The following is a 25,689-nucleotide window of genomic DNA, read 5'->3' as shown; positions in this document are numbered from 1 at the left end:
TCATGAATTATTTGTTGCTATTTAGTCACTAAGTCATGTCTGACTCTTTTAGAGAAATGCAAATCAAAACTATAATGAGGTCCCACCTCACACTGGTCAGAATGACCATCATTAAAATATCTACATATAACAAATGCTGGAGAGAGTGTAAAGAAAAGGGAATCCTCTACTGTGTTGGTGAGAATGTAAATTGCTGCAGCCGCTATGGAAGACAATATGGAGATTCCTCACAAAACTAGAATTGACATATAATCCAGCAACCCCATTTCCAGACATGGTGGTGGTGGTTTAGTCACTAAGGCATGTCCGACTCTTGCGACCCCATGGATTGCAGTCCACCAGACTCCTCTGTAAATGAGATTTTCCAGGTAAGAATAGTGGAGGGGGTTGCCATTTCCTTCTCCAACTCCTGGGCACATATATGAACAAAGCTATAATTTAAAAAGATACATGCACCCCTGTATTCACGGCAGCATTATTCACAATAGCCAAGGCATGGAAGCAAGTGACATGTTCATCAACAGATGAATGGATAAAGGAGATGTTATATATATATATATCAGATCAGTCGCTCAGTCATGTCCGACTCTTTGCGACCCCATGAATCGCAGCATGCCAGGCCTCCCTGTCCATCACCAACTCCCAGAGTTCACTCAGACTCATGTCCATCGAGTCAGTGATGCCATCCAGCCATCTCATCCTCTGTCGTCCCCTTCACCTCCTGTCCTCAATCCCTCCCAGCATCAGAGTCTTTTCCAATGAGTCAACTCTTCGCATGAGGTGGCCAAAGTACTGGAGTTTCAGCTTTAGCATCATTCCTTCCAAAGAAATCCCAGGGCTCATCTCCTTCAGAACGGACCGGTTGGATCTCCTTGCAGTCCAAGGGACTCTCAAGAGTCTTCTCCAACACCACAGTTCAAAAGCATCAATTCTTCAGCGCTCAGCCTTCTTCACAGTCCAACTCTTACATCCATACATGACCACTGGAAAAACCATAGCCTTGACTAGATGAACCTTTGTTGGCAAAGTAATGTCTCTGCTTTTGAACATGCTATCTAGGTTGGTCATAACTTTTCTTCCAAGGAGTAAGCGTCTTTTAATTTCATGGCTGCAGTCACCATCTGCAGTGATTTTGGAGCCCCCCAAAATAAAGTCTGACACTGTTTCCACTGTTTCCCCATCTATTTCCCATGAAGTGGTGGGACCGGATGCCATGATCTTGGTTTTCTGAATGTTGAGCTTTAAGCCAACTTTTTCACTCTCCACTTTCACTTTCATCAAGAGGCTTTTGAGTTCCTCTTCACTTTCTGCCATAAGGGTGGTGTCATCGCATATCTGAGGTTATTGAGATTTCTCCTGGCAATCTTGATTCCAGTTTGTGTTTCTTCCAGTCCAGCATTTCTCATGATGTACTCTGTATATAAGTTAAATAAGCAGGGTGACAATATACAGCCTTGACGTACTCCTTTTCCTATTTGGAACCAGTCTGTTGTTCCATGTCCAGTTCTAACTGTTGCTTCCTGACCTGCATACAAATTTCTCAAGAGGCAGATCAGGTGGTCTGGTATTTCCATCTCTTTCAGAATTTTCCACAGTTTATTGTGATCCACACAGTCAAAGGCTTATATATATATATATATATATATATATATATAATATGTATGTATATATACATATATATACATACAATGGAATACTACTCAGATATAAAAAGAATGAAATAATGCCATTTTTAGCAACATGGATGAACTTAGTGATTATTATACTAAGTGAAGTATGTCAGAAAAAGAAAGACAAATACCATATGATATTACTCACATGTGGATAACTCACAATGAACTTTTTTATGAAATAGAAACAGACTCACAAACATAGAAAACAGACTAGTGATTGCCAATAGGAAGGGGAGCATGGGAGGGATGGACTGGGAGTTTGTGATTAGCAGATGCAAACTGCTGTGCATAGGATGGATAAGAACAGAGTCCTAAAATTAAAAAAAAAAAAAAAAAAAGAACAGAGTCCTACTGTACACTACAGGGAACTGTATTCAATATGCTGTGATAAGCCACAATGGCAAAGAATGTATATACATGTATAACTGAATCACTTTGTTGTTACAGCATAAATTAACACAATATTAAAAATCAAACATATTCCAATAAAATAAACTTTTCAAAAAAGTATCCAAACCAAGATATTAATGCCAATTCAAGATAAGAGCCCTCCAGTGTTCCTTATTCAAATCTGGTACAGCAGTGGGCTGTCTGCCTCTTGGAAAGGGAGTATTGTCAACCCCTGCATTCTGTCTCCTGTCATCGCCTCCTCACTTGCAAGCTGTCGGCATACACCCTGCTAGCTGGAGGAAGGATATGAGCAGGAAACAGTTAAGAAAAGTAAGATTCAGATCAGATCAGATCAGTCACTCAGTCGTGTCCAATTCTTTGCGACCCCATGAATCCCAGCATGCCAGGCCTCCCTGTCCATCACCAACTCCCGGAGTTCACTCAGACTCACGTCCATCGAGTCAGTGATGCCATCCAGCCATATCATGCTCTATCGTCCCCTTCTCCTCTTGCCCCCAATCCCTCCCAGCATCAGAGTCCTTTCCAATGAGTCAACTCTTCGCATGAGGTGGCCAAAGTACTGGAGTTTCAGCTTTAGCATCATTCCTTCCAAAGAAATCCCAGGGCTCATCTCCTTCAGAATGGACTGGTTGGATCTCCTTGCAGTCCAAGGGACTCTCAAGAGTCTTCTCCAACACCACAGTTCAAAAGCATCAATTCTTCGGCACTCAGCCTTCTTCACAGTCCAACTCTCACATCCATACATGACCACAGGAAAAACCATAGCCTTGACTAGAAGAACCTTTGTTGGCAAAGTAATGTCTCTGCTTTTGAATATGCTATCTAGGTTGGTCATAACTTTTCTTCCAAGGAGTAAGCGTCTTTTAATTTCATGGCTGCAGTCACCATCTGCAGTGATTTTGGAGCCCCTAAAAATAAAGTCTGACACTGTTTCCACTGTTTCCCCATCTATTTCTCATGAAGTGATGGGACTGGATACCATGATCTTCATTTTCTGAATGTTGAGCTTTAAGCCAACTTTTTCACTCTCCACTTTCACTTTCATCAAGAGGCTTTTTAGTTCCTCTTCACTTTCTGCCATAAGGGTGGTGTCATCTGCATATCTGAGGTTATTGATATTTCTCCCGGCAATCTTGATTCTAGCTTGTGTTTCTTCCAGTTCAGCGTTTCTCGTGATGTACTCTGCATAGAAGTTAAATAAACAGGGTGACAACATACAGCCTTGACGAACTCCTTTTCCTATTTGGAATTAGAAAGTTCTTAATAGGCTATTGTTGCTGTGCCAAGTTGGCTTCATGCACCCTAGGTAGGTCTGGCAGATGTGGAAAGCTGACTCTGTTTCCTGGGCATGTTTGAGGGCCCTTTGGAGCCTCCTACCCTGAACCTGTCCTACCAAAGCTCCTTTGAGCAGGGTGACACTGTTCTTTGACTAGTGGCTGTGCTCTGAGTCCTGTTTCTCTGGCGATTCAGTCCACTCAACTCATAGATTTTTGGGTGGTAACTGCTCACCTCCCCAGGGGGTTCCCTTGGGAAACCTTTAAAACAGTTCCAGGCCAACTCTTTCTCTCCAGATTTGAGCCATGAAAAACACTCACACATTTCTTGCCCCAGTACCAGCCAACGAGGTGTGTTATAACTTCCCAAATGCAGCTCTCTGTGAGCACTATCTCTCTACTCTGCCACAGGCCAAGCTGCTTTCTCAGGTATCCATGCAAGGTGTACGCAAATAGGAGAGAACACATCAGGCTCTCTGATTGGTCCCATTGAGGGCCTTCCTCACCAGGCCTTGAAGTGAAGTGACAGCCACCATCCCCTTTCCCCTTAGGAGTAATGGGACAACTTCCTCAAAGGACAACTTCCTCCTAAAAGGTCCTCTCCACAAAAAGGATCTGTTCAATGTCCTTGTCCTGTTTCTTTATTCCACTTTATCCTTTCACTTTCTTATAATAAGTTTAAAGTGTCCCTACTTATTATCGGGCTTTCCTGGTGGCTCAGACAGTAAAGAATCTGCTTGCAATGCAGAAGACCCAGGTTTGATCTCTGGGTCTGGAAGATCCCCTGGATCAGGAAATGGCAACCCATTCCTGTATTCTTGCCTGGAGAATCCCATGGACAGAAAGACTGGCAGGTTACAGTCCATGGGGTCACAAAGAGTCACACACTACTGAGCAAGTAACAGTAACTAACTACTTATTACCATTTTCTTTGAATTTTTGCATTTTGGTCTGGCATGTTACTAAGGATTTCCTACCTCTTGTCTCTCTGGATGTCTCAGTTGAAATTTTCAACTTTAACATCTGGTAAACATGAGAATTTTGTCTCCTCTTGAGCCAATCATGGGTTCCATACCCAGAATCAAGACTTATGTTCTCCAGACTATTCAGTTATGCAAATATCTTAGTGAACATTATAGATTTGTTGAAGATGTCGCAGGGACAGATGATGGCCATATATCAGATATACCACTGGGTATCATATGCTGTTTAGCCATTTCCCTTCCCCAAAGGCTCTGTCAAGTGCAAGCCTCATCTTTTATCATCCCTCTATACCACTGGATTCAACTTTTCTCTCACCTCCCTCAGTCCTCTGGATTCCTCCATGGGAATGTCAAATCCCTCATTCCTTTTTTCTGTATATATATATTTTTTTTCTTCTTTTTCCTCAGACAAGCTGCATCTTGAAGTTTCACCTAGCGGTGTCTGGTCCCATCACTTCATGACAAATAGATGGGGAAACAATGACAGACTTTATTTTGGGAGGCTCCAAAATCATTGCTGATGGTGACTACAGCCATGAAATTAAAAGACACTTTCTCCTTGGAAGAAAAGCTATGACCAACCTAGACAGCATATTAAAAGCAGAGACATTACTTTACCAATAAAAGTCCATCTAGTCAAAGCTATGGTTTTTCCAGTAGTCATGTATGGATGTGAGAGTTGGACTATAAAGAAAGCTGAGTGCCAAAGAATTGATGCTTCTGAACTATGGTGTTGGAGAAGACTCTTGACAATACCTTGGACTGCAAGGAGATCCAACTAGTCCATCCAAAAGGAAATCAGTCCTGAATATTCATTGGAAGGACTGATGCTGAAGCTGAAACTCCAATACTTTGGCCACCTGATGCGAAGAACTGACTCATTGGAAAAGACCCTGATGCTTGGAAAGATTGAAGGCAGGAGGAGAAGGGGACGACAGAGAACAAGATGGTTGGATGGCATCACTGGCTCAATGGACATGAGTTTGAGTAAACTCCGCAGCTGGTGATGGACAGGGAGGCCTGGTGTGCTGCAGTCCATGGGGTCGTAAAGAGTCAGAGACAATTGAGCGACTGAACTGAACTGAACTGAAGTTTCACCTTCTTCCTAGGAATCATCTCTCAGTAACCTTGAGTGGGAGGCTCTACAAGCATCTTATTTTTACCCCTTATTGCTGTGATTACATTATCTCATTTAGCCTTCAGGAAAAACACTGCGAGTGAAATATTAGAAGAGTTAATATTACAGACGAAGTAACTGGGATGCAGAGATTATTAAGCTACTCTCCTATCCTCACAAAGTAGAGAAACGGCTCAATTTACTTTTCATGTATCAGAGGTACATTCCACTATACAAAAGTGCTAGTTGCCATGTAAGTATGCCTTAGCCATAGGTTTCCTTCCTGGTTTACTCAGGTATTGGGTCAGTCGAAGACCTCAGTGAACATTTTGGCCAACCCAATACACCCCGACAGGCTGGTATCAGAAAAAGAAACAGAAAGCTGATAATCTGGCTCGGGAACAATAAAGGCTTTGTATCAACCTACCAGAGTCAGCACTTCAGGGGCTTCCCAGGTGGCACTAGTGGTAAAGAACCTGCCTGCCAATGCAGGCAGACTTAAGACATGAGTTCATCCCTGGGTTGGGAAGATCTCCTGGAGAAGGGCATGGCAATCCACTCCAGTATTCTTGCCTGGAAAATCCCCTGGACAGAGGAGCCTGGTGGGCTGCAGTCCGTGGGATCATAAAAAGTCAGACATGACTGAGCGACTAAGCACAGCACACAGCACCAGAGTCAGCACTTGAAGAAATGTCATTTCCTTCTATTCGGTGACTTGCTATCATCAACAATCATATTGGCCACTGTTTTAAAATATTAATTTCAAATTGCATGTACTTCCAAGTTCTCACCAATTAGCTTTGACTGACACAGGTTTATAGCATATTGAAACAAGAGAGGGCAACTATCCTCTCTTATGGAGGAACAAGGGATTTGCTTCTGAAGCTGCTATTAGCATTAATGGGAGTTGTGCATTTACCTTGTCTCATTTCAGGGAGAGGAGAGAGCTAGCTGGATGATGAATGAAGATAAGATTATTCTATTCAAAGGATTGCTCAAAATTTCTAGTAGTACCCATGGTTCATCTCCTTGTATGTCTTTATGAACCAAACTTTGCTCCAAAATCATAATGCTTTAGATTATCAGCCAAATCAGGTAATGTCACCAGTGATAAGTGCCTGCTGTTAAAATAAATGTTAGGTTTGGTTTTGCATCTCAACTTGTTTTTAATGCAGACTCCTAGGGGTTTGTGCAACAGTGGGGATTCATTTATCAGCACAAAACAGCCTTTTGTTTACACATGATCACTTGGTAATCATGCAGCCTCTGTACAAGGAGTCAAGGAAAATAATAAGTGTAGCTCAATCTACAAGGCTGGAATGAGGGGGCTGTCTTTTGACAATCAAGCACTACTTATAAGGATTAATGTGGCTTTTGATAAACTGCCAAACCACTATGGAAGCCAGATTTAGAACAAGGCCCACTGAAGACCTTTCAGGCTCTTCATTTTCATGAGGACTCTTCACAGGGCATGCTGAGCAATTGCTTAATAATTGGAAGTCAAATGTATTAAAAGAAAGCATAGCTAAGTATTCTCCTAACAAAACCAAATAATCTCATTTATCCTCTTTTTCACACCAAAGCAATCACATTCTTCAATCATAAAAGGTAAAAGATGTTGTCTCCTTTTTATAATAAACACCAGTGTCCCCAAAGCACATGTATAGTTTTTCTGTACTTGAATTTATGCTCCTAGTATAGCGCTTCTCTGGTGGCTCAGATGCTATAGAATCTACCTGCAATGCAGGAGACCCGAGTTCGATCCCTGGCTCAGAAAGATCCCCTGGAGAAGGGAATTGCTACCCACCACAGAATTCTTGCCTGGTGAATTCCATAGACAGCAGAGCCTGATAGCTACAGTCCTTGGGGTCACAAAGAGTTGGATACTGCTGAGCAACTAACATTCCTGGTATAAGCATAGCTCCACAAAGGAAACAATTGTATATGTGACATAACTTCAGAAATACTACAAAACCCTGCCAACTCCAGAATTTCCTGTTCAACTTCTCAGCTGGTTGAAATGGGATTAAAGTAATATCTTCAAGCTAGGTGTTGGGTGACAGTCCTTCATGTAGTTCTCCTGCTTCTACACATCTCACTAGGTATGCCAGGAGGAAAGGCCATAACTACCCTTCACACGGTGCCTTTTATCAGGAATGTCTTTGCACTGAGCTATCTTGAGGGATGAGGTAACACTCCTCCTCAGACAAAGAAAAGGTTTGCTTACTGCTTGCTGTAAGAATAATGAATTACCCAAAGTTAGTGTGGGTAAATGAACTGCATATGAGGCATTCTTCTGCCCCATACCACATGGGACTTGGGGCAAGGGAAATTGATGCAAACATACTGATGCATGCTTGAAGTCACTCTACCCCTGAATATTTCATAAGCAGATTAATTCTATTTTTAAGCCAGGCCATTTTGAGTTGTGTTTGTGTTACTTAAAACCAAGAACTCTAATATTACTGGGATTAAATTTGGGTAATACAGCATACTATACTACAGAGTTCTAGTACAGATTAACATATAAAGTCACAAGAAGTCTGGTTGTAAAAAAAAAAATTGTTTAATTTTGTTTAACTTGGGACTTCTTTATTTTCCATGAACCATTCCACTTCTTTGAGTAACATTTATCAATTTCTTATAAGACTGATATTCCATGAACCTTACTTGGAGAATATTGGAATATTCTTTTCACTGCAAACTTGTTATAAAATCATAAATCAAAAAATCAAATGGAATAAACAGAATATGTATGTGCACATGAAAGCTTTCATTGATACAGTCGTGTATTTATTCCACCGGTATTTAAGGAAAACCCACTGTGTGTCAGACACAGTGGAAAACACTGAATATATAAACTCAGAAGGGAAATCAGAGCAGAGTATTACACAAAAACCAATTTCTTCCTATTGACCATAGAGACATTATAAATGTCTAAAAATATTGGAGTGTTTCTTTTCCATTAAGGAAGTTTGATATCAAACGTTATCACACTAAGACCATATTACAGCACTGAAAAGTCAATCTCTTTTCTTGATGTTTTTTGGGAATTACAAAGAAAATTTCTCAGATTCCATAGAGTTACGATCTTTCAGAAGACAACTAGAAATAGTTAAAATATCTAACCTATTTAGAACATGAGGGTAATGTAATTTTGTAATGGAAAATCTAATAACATCAGATTTACAACCCAATTTATAGTCCAAAGGGTTCCAATTTGGTCAGGAAATAAAACCAAAGTCAATAAACTCTTGTGTTAAATATTCTAGACAATGAATGCAAACTGTTTTGCAATGTCATAAGATGGAAGAACACATTAAAGAAAATATCTGTGGAGCATAATGTAATCTTGAAGCCAGACTCCCAGGAAATGAGTTATGTGAATCAATTCAGCTCAACACAATTCTTTTTCAGTTCCTACCATTTGCCTCATCCTGTGCTAGGCACCTGAGGGATATTTTAAAACACACTAATAATACAGCATTCTACAGTCTTCTTATTTGGTTTGAGTAATCAGCATGGAAAGCACATATCATTTCTAACTTGCCTTCTAAGTGCCCGCGAAAAATCAGAAAATAGAAATACAGCCATACAGATGCAAGCTCCAAACACATGAGGGTGAAGAAGGGAGAGATAAATTAGGTCAGAGTAGCTCAGGAGAATTTCAGTGAGAATCTCAAGGGGGAAAAAGATTATATCAGCAGAGTCATGGAAAGTTTAGTTTAGTTTTGGTTTTAGTTTATTTGTTTTTAAACTGAAAACTGTGCATAGTATCACTGCTTTGACTGGGACAAAGGAAAACATTGATAGGTAGATAGCATTAAGTTTGGGCAGAAAGGAGATCAATGATAGACAATAGGACGAAAGAGGAAATGTCTTATTGATTTAACAAGCATTTCTTGAGTAATTGCTATGGGAAAACCATTTGGGAAGCCTTTGAAAGTATTTAAAAACTAATAATTTCTAGAATTGTCATAAAGAAGTATCAATAAATCAGATATGGAAAATAGTACACTTAAGGAACCCTGCAGCAGGGATCATATGATTGAAACAATTATATGCTATTGGAGATTCGAAAGGGGTAGATTCCATATGACTGAAAGTTAGGGGAAAAGCTGGAGATACTGTGAATCAAGGAATGGAAGATTTTGACAGGTGTAAAAGCAAATGAGAGAGAATGGATAGAACTTGATTATTTATTGCAGAGAATGTAGAAGACACTCTCAAATGAGACAATGTATTAATATCTGAAATCACCTTAAAATGGTCAAGCACAATATAACTGTAAAGAAGTATGCAGTAGCCTGGGTAATATATCTGAGCTTTGGTTTTTTTAACCACAAAATGGGAACAGTCGTGATTCCTCTGCCTTTTTCACATGACTGTTGTAGAGGCTTTAATAAGAAAATGACCAGGGGATCTTGCCATTTGCCACAACATGGATGGACCTTGTGGGCACTGCGCTAAGTGGGGTAAGTCAGACAGAGGAAGACAAATGGAATCCTAAAAAAAAAAAAAAAAAAAAAAAAAAAACATTTAACACCAAACTCATAGATACAGAGAAAGGTTTGGTGGTTGCCAGAGGTGGTGGTGGGAGGCGGGTAAAATGGGTAAAAGTGACCAAAAGGTACAAACATCTAGTTACAAAATAAATAAGTCCTGAGGATGCAATGTAGAGCATGGTGATTATGATTAATACCACTATATTTAATTAATATGTATTAATACCACTCTATTTGAAACTTGATGAGAGAGTCGATCTTAAAACTTCTCATCACATGGGACAGTGGGTTGGAGAATGGATACATGTGTGTATATGGGTGAGTCTCTTCACTGTTCACCTGAAACTATCACATTGTTAATCAGCTATACCCCAATACAAAATAAAAAGCTTACAAAAAAATTCTCAACACAAGGAAAAATGGTTTTAAGTATATTTGATGAGAGGTGTTAACTAGACTTATTTGAGGTGATCCTTTGATAATTAACACAAATATCTAATCAGTATGTTGTACATTGGAAACTAATATAATGTTATATATAATTATAGCACAATAAAAAACATATCAACATATTTTAATTTCTTCACCATACATACTTCTTTTTAAAAACAGTTTTATTGAGGCATAGCTAATGTGAAAAAAAGCCTGTACACATTTAAAACCTACAACTTAATCTGTATGCAGGTCAGGAAGCAACAGTTAGAACTGGGCATGGAACAACACACTGGTTCCAAATAGGAAAAGGAGTACGTCAAGGCTGTATATTATCATCCTGCTTATTTAATTTATATGCAGAGTACATCATGAGAAACACTGGACTGGAAGAAACACAAGCTAGAATCAAGATTGCCGGGAGAAATATCAATAACCTCAGATATGCAGATGACACCACCCTTATGGCAGAAAGTGAAGAGGAACTCAAAAGCCTCTTGATGAAAGTGAAAGTGGAGAGTGAAAAAGTTGGCTTAAAGCTCAACATTCAGAAAACAAAGATCATGGCAACCAGTCCCATCACTTCATGGGAAATAGATGGGGAAACAGTGGAAACAGTGTCAGACTTTATTTTGGGGGGCTTCAAAATCACTGCAGATGGTGACTGCAGCCATGAAATTAAAAGGCGCTTACTCCTTGGAAGGAAAGTTATGACCAACCTGGATAGCATATTCAAAAGCAGAGACATTACTTTGCCAACAAAGGTTCATCTAGTCAAGGCTATGGTTTTTCCTGTGGTCATGTATGGATGTAAGAGTTGGACTGTGAAGAAGGCTGAGTGTCGAAGAATTGATGCTTTTGAACTGTGGTGTTGGAGAAGACTCTTGAGAGTCCCTTGGACTGCAAGGAGATTCAACCAGTCCATTCTGAAGGAGATCAGCCCTGGGATTTCTTTGGAGGGAATGATGCTAAAGCTGAAACTCCAGTACTTTGGCCACCTCATGTGAAGAGTTGACTCATTGAAAAAGACTCTGATGGTGGGAGGGATTGGGGGCAGGAGAAGGGGATGACAGAGCATGAGATGGCTGGATGGCATCACTGACTTGATGGACGTGAGTCTGAGTGAACTCCGGGAGTTTGTGATGGACAGGGAGGCCTGGCGTGCTACGATTCATGGGGTCGCAAAGAGTCAGACATGACTGAGCAACTGAACTGAACTGAATGAGTTGGATATATAGACCTGCAAACCATCACCACAATCAAGATAATAAACATATCCATCATGTCCAAAAGTTTCCTCATGCCTCTCTTTTACTGTTTTTTGGGTGTTTTTTTTTTTAATTTTGTGTAAGAAACTTAATTTTAATATGAGATCTATCCTCTTTACAAATTCTACAAAATTTTTAGCTGCAGGCACCATGTTGGACAGCAGATCCCTACAACTTATTCATCTCACATAACCAAAACTTAATGCCTATACAACTCCCCTTTTTTCTCCCTCCACACTGCCCCAGACAACTACCATGCCACTCTCTGCTTCTACCAGTTTAATTATTTTAGATACCCCATGAAAGTGAAAGTAAAAGTTGTTCAGTTGTGTCTGACTATTTGTGACCCCATGGACTATACAATCTATGGAATTCTCCAGGCCAGAATACTGGAGTAGGTAGCCTTTCCCTTCTCCAGGAGATCTTTTCTTCCCTACCCAGGGATCGAACCCAGGTCTCCTGCATTATAGGCGGATTCTTTACCAACTGCGCTATCAGGGAAGCCCAGATACCCCATATCAGTGTAATAATATAGTATTTATCTAACCAACATATTTTTCAAATCATTAATCACTTTAAAGTTTATTTATGACTCCCAAACCAGTACTTGGACATTTAGATAAGTCAGTTTACTTTAAACAAAGTCAAAATAAAAACAGAAGTACTATTTCCCAGAAAAATCAGCAAGGCCAAAGCAAAAATCTTCTCACTAAAAATACAAATAGGAAAATCTAAAAGGTAGTCTTAAAGGAGCAAAAATAAAGTCAAATCTACCTATCTGACAGTCTGCTCACAATACACGTTTCTGCCTTAGCCTCAGAGAAATTCTACTGTGTTTTGACATATTTATCTGCACAGGACTCTGCCATTGCATTAGCATTTTTCAAATTATTTTTACATTCAAATTGATTTCAATTACACAGACACTTCAAAACATTAATATTCATTTGAGATATCGCTGATATCTTCTCAGTGTGCTAAACTTTTTTAGGCACTGGTTCATAATTAACTCACTCCACATGTAACTGCTAGAGAACAAGCCTATGAAATTCTGATTAGTTTAAGAGCCTTTTTGCATATGCTCAAAGTTCCTAAATTATAAACATTCCATTGCCAAAGTGTTCACACATCCAAACTATTTCACCAAGATTTCACTTTCAGATTTCTTTTTCCCATTGTTTAAGAATAAGTAACTTGAGTGAGAAAGCTCAAGCAACAAACACATTCATTTGTTTGTTATGAGAGAGAAAGGAGGAAGGAATTTGATTGGTTCTTAAGGAAGAAAATTAAAAAAAAAAAAAGTCTGGAGGGAAAAAGAAAAATGACAACTTGACCCTTACCTGTGGATTCCCTGAGAGACTTTGTGTGAATGAAATGGATGTCCTATTGGTTTTTTCAGAAAAACTAAGCTGATTTGTACAAATAGACAATTTCAGGAGCCATAGGCAGAGAGAAATGTGAATATTTAACACAGATAAGGCAATGGCACCCCACTCCAGTACTCTTGCCTGGAAAATCCCATGGATGGAGGAGCCTGGTAGGCTGCAGTCCATGGGGTCGCTAAGAGTCGGACACAACTGAGCGACTTCACTTTCACTTTTCACTTTCGTGCATTGGAGAAGGAAATGGCAACCCACTCCAGTGTTCTTGCCTGGAGAATCCCAGGGACAGGGGAGCCTGGTGGGCTGCCGTCTCTGGGGTCACACAGAGTTGGACACGACTGAAGCGACGCAGCAGCAGCAGCAGCAACACAGACAAATTAATAGAACTTGTGGGGGGGGACCATGGAATTGTTAGTATTTGAAGCAGTACCATTTAAATCTTATTGGCAGAGAAACTCACAAATATAATTTGAGGTACATGAGAATTGAATGAAATAATACATAAAATCTGTAACATTTAGAGGGCTCCCCAGGTGGCGCTAGTGGTAAAGAATCTGCCTGCCTTTAGAGGAGACAGGGGTTCAACCCGTGGGTTGGGAAGATCCCCTAGATGGCAACCCACTCCAGTATTCTTGCCTGGGGAATTTGATGAACAGAGGAGCCTGGCAGGCTACAGACCATGGGGTTGCAAAAGACACTACTGAGCGACTAACACTTTCACTTTCAAAGAAACAATCATTGCAACTACTTATTATCTCATTTAGGCTTCACAGTGTATCTAAACTTGCTTTCAACACAAACCTTTGTAGCTGCATTCCCCAAGAGTGTTCCAATGGAATGTAAGATTAGGAGACAATGCCCTCTGGTGGTCTCTTTGGCTCTGGGATGGGAAACCTCATTAGCAGACATAACAGATGTAAGGCTGTGTTACTGTGTTTCTTTGGGATCCTGTGACCAGCAGGAGAAAAGTTTGAACTTGTGTCCCAACTGGGATGTAATCTTGTATAAAGGCCTGGAAGTTTCCCCAAAGATGAATTAGACTAGAGAGAATCTCTGGGAATTCAGAGAAGAACCCAGTGTGAGTGACGAGTGGTCCAGATGGAAGAGCCAGGTAGGGATTACAGAGGAACCAGAGGTTCCAGATGAAGGTCTGAACAGGCTTGACCATCCCTTCATCTAGCCTGCCAAAAGTCCTGTCCCCTGGGCAACACAAAGTTGCAACATCAAGAGGAACTGGCCATCACTAGCGATGTAACAGCTTTCAAGTTGAAAATCACAAGTGAAGGCAATTTCCTGGCTAGTGGAAGGGAAGATGAATAAGAGTCAGGGAGGTAAAGGAGGTTGGCAGCAGCATACACAGGTTGTGTGAGTGACATGGAGGTCAGCATGTGAGAGGAGCTCAGCGCCAGAGGCTGGTGCAACTGGTCCAGGTTATGTAGCAAAAGTAGAAGAGAAATCGCTGGTCTACAGGTGGCACTTTTTAGAGCTGCCCTGTTCTTCCCAAACCAGGGATCCCAGAGGAAATGCAAAGGAGAGCTGAGGAGGAAGGAATCTTCCAGTAAGGCAGTGTCACGGAATATAATCACTGGCTAGGTTACTCACACTTTATATCCATTTCACAGATGTAGATAGTGAGATTCCAAAGTTTGGTTAAATTCATACAATCAAGTTTTTTTTTCCAGTAGAAAGATTAGGACATAGATCTATGTTTTATTAATTTCTTTTACTTATACCAACCTACCTCCCTTTAAAAAAAAAAAAAAATTTGGATACCCTGGAACATTTATTATTTATCCCTCTGCTCCTTTCAATTTTAAAGTTTTCTTATTTTATTTTATATTTAATTACATGAGCTTCTCCCAGTCTTTTCTGGAGTAAGTAGGATATAAATATCACATAAACAAAAAAAAATTTATTTCCATGGGTAAATGTTTTACAAGTTGGAAACATGTAACTTGCATGAGGTTTTTACTACAGTCTTTTCATGATTTCTGCTTTACTGACTATGCCAAAACCTTTGACTGTGTTGATCACAATAAACTGTGGAAAATTCTGAGAGAGATGGGAATACCAGACCACCTGACCTGCCTGTTGAGAAAGCTGCATGCAGGTCAGGAAGCAACAGTTAGAACTGGACATGGAACAACAAACTGGTTCCAAATAGGAAAAGGAGTACAAGGCTGTATATTGTCACCCTGCTTATTTAACTTATATGCAGAGTACATCATGAGAAACGCCGGGCTGGAAGAAGCACAAGCTGGAATCAAGATTGCCAGGAGAAACATCAATAACCTCAGATATGCAATGACAGCACCCTTATGGCAGAAAGTGAAAAGGAACTCAAAAGCCTCTTGATGAAAGTGAAAGAGGAGAGTGAAAAGGTTGGCTTAAAGCTCAACATTCAGAAAATGAAGATCATGGCATCCAGTCCCATCACTGCATGGGAAATAGATGGGGAAACAGTGGAAACAGTGTCAGACTTTATTTTTCTGGGCTCCAAAATCACTGCAGATGGTGACTGCAGCCATGAAATTAAAAGACACTTATTCCTTGGAAGGAAAGTTATGACCAACCTGGATAGCATATTCAAAGGCAGAGACATTACTTTGCCAATAAAGGTCCAACTAGTCAAGGCTATGGTTTTTCCAGTGGTCATGTATGGATGTGAGAGTTCGACTGTGAAGAAAGCTGAGTGCCAAAGAATTGATGCTTTTAAACTATGGTGTTGGAGAAGACTCTTGAGAGTCCCTTGGACTGCTAGGAGATCCAACCAGTCCATTCTAAAGGAGATGAGCCCTGGGATTTCTTTGGAAGGAATGATGCTAAAGCTGAAACTCCAGTACTTTGGCCACCTCATGCGAAGAGTTGACTCACTGGAAAAGACCCTGATGCTGGGAGGGATTGGGGGCAGGAGGAGAAAGGAATGACAGAGGATGAGATGGCTGGATGGTATCACCGACTCGATGGACATTAGTTTGGGTAAACTCCGGGAGTTGGTGATGGACAGGGAGGCCTGGCATGCTGCGATTCATGGGGTCACAAACAGTCGGACACGACTGAGTAACTGAACTGAACTTTCATGATTTGGGATCAGAATATATTTGGATCAATCAGAAGATCCTTTTATAATCTACCTACGGGCATATATGCTAAGTCACTCAGTCGTGTCCAACTCTGTGCAACCTTATGGACTGCAGCCTGCCAGGCTCCTCTATCAATGGGATTCTCCAGGCAAGAATATTGTAGTGGGCTCCCGTGCCCTCCTCCAGGGGATCTTCCCAACCCAGGGATTGAACCTGCATCTCTTAAGTCTACCTGCATTGGCAGGCAGATTCTTTACTACTAGTGCCAGCTGGGAAACCCATAACCTATCTACAGTTGCCATTAAAATGATAAGAGATAAATAATATTCTGTATATTTAAACTATTTTGAAAAGACCATTCTAAAAGTTTCAATTACCTGACCTTAATGGATTCTTCCAATATAAAATGACTTTATAAATTTATACATAAACCTGATATAACAAGGTTATACTCTTAGAATTCGGAGAAGGCAATGGCACCCCATTCCAGTACTCTTGCCTGGAGAATCCCATGGACGGGGGAGCCTGGTAGGCTGCAGTCCATGGGGTCACTATGAGTCGGACACAACTGAGCGACTTCACTTTCACTTTTCACTTTCATGCATTGGAGAAGGAAATGGCAACCCACTCCAGTGTTCTTGCCTGGAGAATCCCAGGGATGGGGGAGCCTGGTGGGCTGCCGTCTCTGGGGTCGCACAGAGTTGGACACGATTGAAGCGACTTAGCAGCAGCAGCAGCAGCAACTCTTAGAATTATGTATTCTCTTTCTTCAGGCATTTTTTTTGGACTATACCTCCAGTGAAGCAGAAGTAATGGATTTGAAAATAATAAGTCACTAAGAAATTAATTATTATATTTAATGTAAAAGAGACTCCATAATGAATAGAGAAATCCAATAATCAAAGCTCTTTAGGAAAAAGAAGCCAAAAAATGTTTTATAATTTTTCCACAGGATGACAGTATGGACAATAATAAGTTTAAATTAGATAGGCTGGGATTCACTGAATTATAGCTCTGGTTGCTATACCATTTGTATAGTGCCTACCAATGTAACTTTGATTTCTGGAGAAAATATTAAAACTTTTCACTTATTTACCTAAAGAAATTGATTTTTTTCCCTCTAAACATATTTCATGGCCCCGTTGGAGAATTAAGGCAGTCCTCAAATAATTTACAAGTGATTCTTGGATTTCCCCCACACTTTTGTGTGGAGCAGGGTCCCTACTTAGTTCAGTGGAAATTAACTCACAACCCACACACGGTTCCCCCAACGAGAATTTCCATTTGAAAGTTACCATGTTCTTCTCGGTGTAATAAGAAGCCCTCAAAGCCCTGAGAAAAGTGCCGCGAGAGAAGATGGTACAACAGGAGTCATAAGCAGGCCACCTGTGTGTTTTAAGCACAAAGAGAATTAATATAAGAAGTTATGTGCTTACCAAACTGTTGGACATGCTGGAGAAATAGAGGTCAGGAAACTGGACCACTAGCATTCAGAGTTTGAAAGTTTGCAGAATCCACGGGAAAACGCTGACAGTAATCAGAGCTGCCTCTAGCACTGAGCTGAGGCACTCACAGGACAATACTGGAGGCCCCTGCAAAATCTCACTTCAGCTGAGACCCACATACCTGAACTGCCAAGAGGAGTAATAATGGATTTCTGGTTCTCTCTTACCCTCCAAATTTCATACAAGTGCTGCCAATCAGAAAAATCTGTGCTTTCTCCTATATCTAGGGCTAAAAGTTATCAAGCAGTGTCCAGACTTCCAGTTTCTAGAATGACTCTTGGCCAAAAAGGTCCCTGGGGTGCTTTAAGAAGCACTTATTATTATGGACAAGGAATCTGAATTGGGTCCCCAGGCTTATTCAGTGAGGCTTCGTTCTAGGTCAGCTGTAGCTGAAGTTGGATGTTCATTTTAGCCAATATGTACCACATTCTGAAAACACCACCTGAGCACGTGAGTATGAACTAAAAGGATGCAACTCGGAGAGAAACTATAGACCGCTCTTGGCTGAAGGAGTGAGGCTAACCTCCATCAGAAAATCTGTGCAGGAATCTAGACCACCAGAAAGCAGAGCATAAATGCAGCCATGAGCTGTGCCAAACCGATTTACAAGAGCAATACTGTACACCAGCTATGAATACAATGGAAGCCAAAAAAAAAAAAAAGACTCCCACCAGAAAATCAGTCATTCCCCAGTTCTCTCTTGGTGAGGCAACTATAGGCAAGATCTGCCCCTGGGAGTAATCTTCTGAGATCATTGAACAATTCAGAAGAGAGGAGCAACAATACTGGATGTCCTGCTATTTGGGAAATTATAAAATTGAGTGGGTTTTAATTTAAATTTTTTTTAATGTTTCCAGATGAAGATGACAAATTAATGCACTTATAGACCTTTGCTATCTTCTAAAAGCCCAACATGCTGTAATTTTTAATAAAGGCATGAACTCACATAGACAAAGAATATTTGGAAAGGGGACAAAAATGATACCGTTTTGCAAGCTAGGAAGCAGCTGGATGAGTGTAAATTACTTGGCAAATCTGAGAAAGCTGAATTCTGAGCCAGCAGTAGCAAGGGCTCAAAAGCAATCTGATATATGCAACAGAGTTCCCCAAAGACCCAAGATTCAGTGAACCAGGTATCTCTGGGAGAGTTGTGGGTAACAGTGATGATACAAACAGCAGAGTTGTTTCAAAGTCCTCTTTGAGAAACCATTGGTCTTCCTGGACCCTCACTTTGTGGAGGCTGGACAGCAACTCTTCTCTCACTCTGGCAGACTAGACGTTTACTCTGCAGTTGGAGTGAAATTGAGGGTGTCTCTGCTACACCTGCAGGCAGAGGTGCCATAAAAAAAACAGGGGAATTAAATAAAAGTCCCCATACTAAATACTGAGACTCCCATCATTCTATGGCTCACCCAACCCCTCTCTCTCACACTGTCTCTCTGAATAATGGCTGTGAAGACTATACCCTCCAGGGAGGATGTCAAAACACCTTTTCTGGGCAACCCAGGGATTTCTAGGCAGTATGCTCTCACAAAGAATTTCCCAAGGAAACATACTGTCAAATCACTCTAGTCTGAAGCCCACAGTCCAGACACCCCACACATGCACACAACTTCCAAACAGGGTTTTGTGTGTGTGTGTGTGTGTGTGTGTGTGTGTGTGTGCCTTCTTCTTAAATATGAATGGCCACTAAGGATATTTGAGGCAAGTCCCCAAGTGACAGACAGTGACCAACACCCAGAAAAGCAACATGAGGGAAAACAAGACTACACTAGAATAAGAAAAGTGAATTTTAAAAATACCATCAATAGTTTAAGAGAAAAGAAGATATTACATCAATCAATCCAAAATGACACATTAATGAAAGTATACTAAGTGCCACAATAGAAACGCCTTACCATCTCAAAGGCTTGACATCATAGTTATTTACTTCTCACCTATGCAAAGTTCAATTAGAAATAGGATGGAGGGAAGGGCTCTGTTCCACATAGTAATTTGGCTTCCCCATCCCTTTGGTCCTTAGAGTCTATCTATTCATCTGACCAATGAAGAAAGAAAGGAAAAAGGAAAAATACCTAGTTCTTAAATCTTTAGCCTAGAAAAACATGTTACTTTTGTTCACTTTCTATTAACAAGATGCAAGAGGAGCTTGGAAATGTGGTCCCTGACTGAGCAGTCACTTTCTATCAGCAGCTCTATTTTAAGGAAAGAGATACAAATCTATATTGGATAGCTAACTGCACCACACAATTGGGAAAAAAAAAAAAAAAAGGAAGAGATAAAAAGACCGTTCAGAAAACAAAACACAAGAAAACAGCTCTTAGAAAATAAAAGTGTAATGAAAGTGAAGTGAAAGTGTTAGTCATTCAGTCATGTCCAACTCTTTGTGACCTCACGGACTGTAGCCCACCAGGCTCTTTGGCCATGGAATTCTCCAGGCAAGAATACTGGAGTGGGAAGCCATTCTACAATAGCAATCATTAAATAATCAATGTAAAAGTCGGAAGATAGACCTTAGAAAGTATAGCAAACAGTCAAAGGAATAGAAAATAGAAGAGAAAAATTAAAAAAAAAAACAGAATTAAATTCATAAAATCTAACACTGAAATAATAGGTTCTAGAAAGAAAAATACGAGAAAAAGAGAGGAAGGAAAAACAATAAACAACTCAGTACAAGTTCACAAAATGAAAAAATTGAATCACTAGATTGAAAATGTTCACCAAAGTTCTGACATATATATAAAATAGACTTATACTAAGATGTATGATATTTCATATCACCGGGGACAACCAAAAGATTGTAGAAGCTTTAAGAATAAAAAATAAATAAAATCACAGTTCATACAATGATCAAGAAATACAATGGCATTGGATCTCTCAATACTAAAACGTCAGCTTCAAGAAGATGGAGCATGATGATCACAAAATACAAAGGGACATTAATTTCAACCTAGAATTCTAAACCCAAACAAGCAATTAAGAGTGATGGCATTAAAAAAAAAAAAAAAAAAGACATCTTCAAGCACGCAAGTTCTGAAAACGTTTACCTTCCATGCAAACTCTTTCAGGATAATAGAAACGAGTTCCATCATAATGAGGAAAGAAAGACCAGGGAAGAGAATTAGAAGAATAAGATCCAGCATGAAAGAGAAATAGAGAGAATCCTCAGGGTAATGAAGAACAGAAACGTCTAGACAGTAACTGTGCACCAGGCCTCTATAGAGACCAACCAGTTCATATAGGAACAGGCAGAGGGGTCGTTAAAAGGGTGAAATCGGTAGCACGCCTGTAACACTGACACTATGTTGAGATGATAAATAGCTGGGGAAGTTGGAGATAAAGCCGAGCAGTAGTAGCGGTGCTGGTAATAGCTGTAATGGTAACAGCAGCGGCAGTAGGAGGGATCACGTTACAGAGAGCGATTCAACTTAAACCCAGCGGAAAGAAAGCAAACTGCGAAGGAAAAGAACAAACGAAAGAACATAAGAGCGCGTAGGAAATGCTAGTAGTATATAATGAGGTAGTCAGGCAAAATTACAGATTTTGTAAAAAGTCCAGTTCTGTCTTAAAACATATAAGTTGACTGTTTTAATTTTACCACCTGGCATTTTGTTGCACTTTTCAAGAACACATCCCCTGTGAAGCAGAAAATCCACTGGAGATATTTTCTTTCAAGGTGTGGCTAGAATTCAGTTTCTTATAACTTTTGCTTCTAATATGCAGCATTGAACTGGAATAATTTCACAGCTTCTATAAAAATATTGGCAACATTTTCAAACTTTCATTAAAATGTTCATCTTTTAAAGTTTTTAAATTATGTCCTATGAGAAAAGGTATTGGCAATTCTCTGTGAATGTTCTGCAAAATAAAATTAATCTTTAATAATTAAACATAGAAAAGCCAACTTGGAACTGGAAGTCTGTGAAAATAGGAGACTTACCTATCCATCTGGTTCAATTTGTGCCAGCCATACCAATTAGTACAAATTTAATACTTGTAAGAAATTTTCTATAGTAAGCAAAAACTAAGCTATATTCCCCTAACTTACTAAATTTCAGATATCATCTCTGATATTCATATCACAGCAGGGCTCATATGAGAGGAAAACATAACCCCATATAATTGTCATCCGCCACCTCATTGCAAGTTTGGGTCAGATAGCACGGTACAAGGCATTGGATAGGAGGAAAGGCTTAGCAGGATTTCTCAAAGTCAACTTGTGAATCACATACCTAAGAACTGCCTGGAGTATATGGTACAATGCAAATTCCTGGACCCTGCTGGAGAACAGCTGATTCAAAATCTCTATGGTATATCTGAAAATGAACTTTTTAATTTACAAATATACCATGTGATTCTCATTCACCTGAAATTTGAAGACATACTGATTTCAGGTGTGATATCTGAAGGTCAGAGCACTGCAGGAGTCTTAGTGCCACAAAATTCAAGCAAAGACAACAACTCTCATTCTCCGAGGCAGAAGCATGAAAATGTTACTGTGGAAGCCACAGACTGAAATTGGAGAACAGGAAGGCAAGCCTTGGAAATACAAGTTTACAGGGGCTAGAATGGAGGAGTTCAGATTCTTTCTAATCTTCTGCAGAGGTTGAGGCTTGTGATTGTGCATGGACATTCTTGGACCTGCAATAATATTTTATTACTTTTATAATTCAAATTTTATATTTTTTCTTTTAAATAAAGCATTGAGATAAAGTGATGGAGGGTAGAATTATATTTTGCTGTCTGTTAGAATTGAGTATAACTTCCTATATAAGAAAAATAAAATAAGCGAGATGGTAATTTTATTTTCCTCTAATATAAAAGCTGATAAAGCAGCTCCACAGCTTGTTCAGGAGCCCCTGCTTCATCAAGGTCTCTGCTATACTATCCTAATAGTTTGGCTAGATCCATATGCTTACATCATGGTTGCTGGAGCTCCAGGCATCATATCCTGTTCCAGTAGGAAGGACCAATACAAGAATGTACATATCAGCCAAGTCAGTCCTCTGTCTCAGGCACTTTGCCAGAAGCCCTATAAAACCATTTCCAGCTACATTTCATCAGCCATTTAGTTTCTCTCAACTGTGCAAAGGAGACTGTGAAATGTAGCTTTGGCTGGGCACGCTGAAATCTTCAGCAAAATTGGGGTTTCGATGCTCAGAAAGAAGAGAAGAATGGATATTGAGAAGGCACCTGGATGTCCAAATTCTGTCATATACTTAATAGTTTGCTTAAGAAGTTCACCTACCTTACTTAGGCCTAAGTTTCTGTGTAAAAGAGGAACTGACACTTTTCAGGACTGTTATAACATTTGGAAGCATAGGTAACATACGTAAAAGTCTTGACATACAGAAGATAATCACTGAAATGATAACAAAAAGAGATGTAACTTATAAAATGTATTTTTGTATGCTTATTAAATGTTGGTGTAGAAAAGTTAATTATCTGATTATGTATAATACCAACAAATACTAGAACTATATCACACTGACTTGCCAGGGTAGCTCACTACTTCATTCTGTCTCATTCCATTCTCACCGTCCTACCTTCTGCAGAAGATTAAGAGTTAACAGGCTGTTACAAGGTTAGTCAACTGCTAAAGAAAACTAAATATCTAGGAATAACGGAAAAGACTAATAATGAAGCGATCCACATAGCATACACGATGGATAATCCAAATCCACGTACCCCTTTACTCTCCACCAAAACACTAGCCTCCTTAGCCCAATAGACATTTTGTGTTAAAGACATATCACTTTTCTTCCTTAAAAATAGCAAGTCCAGGCATCTCCAGTAATGTTTCTACAAGGAGACTGCAGGAACTAGATTGCAGTGCCTATTCTACGATGATTCATTTAAGTCCTCTCATCTCAGGATGCATGTCAATTTGCAATGTGATTTACCACTCTTTCCATCAAGAGATGAAGTCTATTTCCTCACCTCTTGAATCCGGTTTGGACTTCCTTTCATCAGTAGAAGGTAGCAGAAGTGACATGATGTAACTTATAAGACTAGATAGGCCTCAGAGGCTTTATGGCTCTGTCTTCACCATTTGAAGCACTGTTCTGAGACCACCAGGTGAGAAACAGGGCCAGCCTGCATGGAGGCAGATACAGTTATGCCCGAGTACAGTCAGCACCAGCTGCCAGACGTGGGAGTTGGGTCATTTCAGACCTTCTAGTCCAGGAGAGCCTCCTGCTAAATATAACTACACGAAAGAGGGAGCTGAGGAGAAACCAGCAGAGGACCCACTCACCTGAAAAAACAACGATTAGTAATAAATCCTTGTTATTGCAAGCCATTAAGCTTTGACGGTATTTAATACATTGCAATATAAATACCTATTATTACTTAGTAAAGAAGTTGAAGTTTTTATTTACCTTACAGTGGTCTTGGACCCTGTGGAAAGAGACCTGACAGTCCTAGCCCACAGTGGAGTCTCATTAATTGTTCTTTGAATGAATGAATGAATGAGACATGGTGAACCTTTTTTAATTCTATAAAAATCCACAGTTTATAGCATTAAATCTTCACCAGAATTAAGATCAGAGCGCCATCTATTGGTCAGTCAGATAATTTTGAGGCTGCAAACAGGGATGAGTTCACACTTTTTTTTAATGTGAAACTGAATTCAGTTAACACTTCTAAGTAAGCGTATGTTTGCTTTAGGAAAAAAAAATCTTTATATAGATACACTGACTTTTTTTGCCCCTTCTCTCTCTTTTATAATTGAAGCAGCTTTAGCATACAACACTTTTCACTATTTTATTGCTATTTTAAAAGCTACCCCAAAACAAAATTCACCTTTTATGGACTCGGACTCTCCAATATCAAATGAGATTTCAAACTCTTCTTATATAAAAAAAATAAAATTTTTCAGTTATATATTTTATATCTGGTTTTATAGGGCTCATGAGTAGATGTTTTACAGATATCTTTTTGAGAATTGTTTTTAATTGTGGCAGCAGAATATTTGTAAACTACCCTTTGAAATCTTTCCAGATTCAAACCACAGTGTCTAAGTTCTATAATGTAGAACTTTAGTGCATCAATCACCCATTTGAGTGTTGGAATAATCCCAAATGTTCTTGCTAGGAAAACCTTGGCCTCATGTACAGAATCTCATTAGGCATCTATTCATCCAAGGTCATGTGGACTTCAAATCAGATATATGTGCTGTGTGGAAAAGAAGATTTTCACTTTACTGCTAACCTTTATGCAGCAAATAGAAATGAGAGGAGCGCCCAGCAGTAAGTACCTCACCTCCACAAGCCACTTGGTCCCTTTTAATTGGCATTTTATAAACCTGTTGCCAGCTTGAGCAAGCAGTCAGAGATCCCCTCCTCTACGGTGAAGGATCTCCTTCTCTAAAAATTGTTTTTCCTTTCTCTGTGGCCATTGGCTTCTCATAACAAGGGAATCGGTGTTGTGTAGGAGGTTCTTTGTAAATGAGGGAAGATAGAGATTAGAGTGCCTTGCAAGATAGTAGTGCTCTGGATAGAGATATCTTGTTACAAAGGGGCTGTGAGCCAGAGGTGATATAAAGCCGCCTTCAGACCCTCTTGAAAGGATAGAGATAATGTGGTCCTCATTAATGCTTAAGTGATATGACAGATATCAACTGATTGTTAAAGCACATACAGAACTTGGGAGTTTAAAATTATTATCAAAAATGTAATCTCAAATCAAAAGCTATGTGTAAGTTTCTGTGTGTGTGTGTGCATGCATACATAATGCAAGAGAGAGAGAGAAACAAGGAGATTGAGAAGAGAGAATAACACACTTGGAAGATTGCCCGAAGACTATGTGATGCTTCCATTCCTCTAAATATTCTAAAATGTATCCCCAGATCGAGCTAAACCATAAGAGAAAAAAGGACATGTTTATTTCATCATTTTAACCACGACATAATTTCTTGTCTTTGGGCAACCACCATGCTTTGTCAGGATTTCCAGCAGTCTTCTTAACCAGAGTCCCAGGTCTGTTTTCATATCCTCTAATGCACTCTTTACACACCAATCAGACTGTTCTTGGAAAAATGTAAATCCTGTCTTGA

At 39.8% G+C, this 25,689-nt stretch overlaps 1 long non-coding RNA gene across 1 annotated transcript in view; it reads right to left on the bottom strand.

The window, feature by feature from the left end:
- Window positions 1-23,885, bottom strand: part of LOC123333107 — a 98,509-nt gene extending 74,624 nt beyond the window's left edge. Inside the window, exon 1 of the long non-coding RNA XR_006550259.2 lies at window positions 23,574-23,885. This is a non-coding gene — a long non-coding RNA (uncharacterized LOC123333107). The remainder of the gene's footprint in view (window positions 1-23,573) is intronic.
- Between the last annotated feature and the right edge of the window lie 1,804 nt (window positions 23,886-25,689).

Source organism: Bubalus bubalis, chromosome 1 (genome assembly GCF_019923935.1).
Source record: "Bubalus bubalis isolate 160015118507 breed Murrah chromosome 1, NDDB_SH_1, whole genome shotgun sequence".
NCBI lineage: Eukaryota > Metazoa > Chordata > Mammalia > Artiodactyla > Bovidae > Bubalus > Bubalus bubalis.
Note: the sequence above shows the minus strand (reverse complement) of the source record. Positions and strands in the feature narration are given on the sequence as shown.